The sequence below is a fragment of the Macaca mulatta genome, chromosome 9 (assembly GCF_049350105.2).
Source record: "Macaca mulatta isolate MMU2019108-1 chromosome 9, T2T-MMU8v2.0, whole genome shotgun sequence".
Classification (NCBI taxonomy): Eukaryota; Metazoa; Chordata; class Mammalia; order Primates; family Cercopithecidae; genus Macaca; species Macaca mulatta.
The window spans coordinates 50879257-50880763 of NC_133414.1; the positions used below are offsets into that span (position 1 = coordinate 50879257).

General features: G+C 35.6%; 1 pseudogene; it reads right to left on the bottom strand.

The window, feature by feature from the left end:
- MACMULV1R-PS1025 (vomeronasal 1 receptor macMulV1R-ps1025 pseudogene) lies at positions 228–1069 on the bottom strand (annotated as a pseudogene).

The following is a 1507-nucleotide window of genomic DNA, read 5'->3' on the forward strand; positions in this document are numbered from 1 at the left end:
AAATTACAATTTTACACGTTGTACTTAAGTCAGATGAAAATCCTGTGCTACTTCAATAATTTAACTGATGAAGGAAAAATCTCTGTTTTCAGAGGATTATTTTTCTGTTATGATCTTATTAAAAATGATGTCTCTTTGAATTTATTTTTGCAGAACATTGATTATTCCTTTATCAATTGATTTGTACAAAAGGACAAATTGATCTGTACCAAAGAACAAACGTAAGCCTAAAGATGGACCGTGAGCCTTTGGATATCTGGGATAACTGAGTTAAAAACCTACCACATGGTTAAGGAAGATAAAATAATGATGTCCACTGAGCCCGTGATCACAAAGCAACTCACCAGCAGCAGGATGGTATGGGTGGCCCTTTTCTCCGGGGAGGGACTAGAGCAGAGGCTGGGGCTGTGAAGGTGCTGAGATCACCTCTGATGGTTAAACAAGAGTATCACCATGCACACAATTGTGAGCAACATAATTTCTACAAAGTAAACATTCAGGGAAAATGCCAGAATAAAAATCAGTCCCTTGATTATAGAGATTATCTGGGAAAATGAGCAATATTTACTTGTCAGTATTTATTTGTCAGTTGCCTGGTCTGTGTCACTTGAAGTAAGCTACTGTATACATGATCGTGTTACTTCTGGAAAATAAATTGAGGAACCCAAAAAAGAAGAAAACATGGATAATGTAATTTATGGATTTATGCTTAACTCTTGACAACCAGGAGGTGCTAGGATTGATGGTGATGGCCTGGAGAGTGCTCAGGAGGCAGGAGGTGCAGATGGAGAGGCCCCCTTGTCACTCTGCTCAGGTGGAATTACACTTTACATCTGAAGTCATTCCAAAAATGAAGTGACTCAAAAACATCTAGAGAAAACAAATCCATTACTATGAGAAGCATCACTAGGTGAATAAAGGCCAAGTGGCAGGTGATCAGGTCATGGGGACTTAGGCTTGTTATTCAGAAAGAATGTGAAGATGTGGAGGAAAAAAACAAACAAACAAGACAGTGTTGGTGGACTCCAATGCCAGCTTGGAAATAAAAGGGATCTTTTAATGATAACATAAGTGGAAAGTGGGTTCTTCCAAATGGCAAAGAGAAAATCTATTTTGTATATCTGGGAAAGAAAGACTTCATATCATCAGTGTTTATTATTTAGTAGTCAATATCATCACAAATCATCTTCATTTTTTACATTATCCTCCTACCCTTGATAAACCTAGACTATCTCATATGACTTCTTGATCATTCAGCCTCTACATTATTTTCTACACCAAATTGTGTATGTAATAATTTAATAATTATTATTACATCATACATGTATTAATATTTGTCTCACCAAGCCATCCATAATTATGACCTTATAAAATGTACACTATCTATACTCTAATTGTACCTGGGTCTCCCCTTTTAGACATTATACTTTTGTTTTATATTCTCTCACTTTATATTGATGCTGTTAACATATAAAATTATCCAATTATATGTGTATAGTTTATGTGA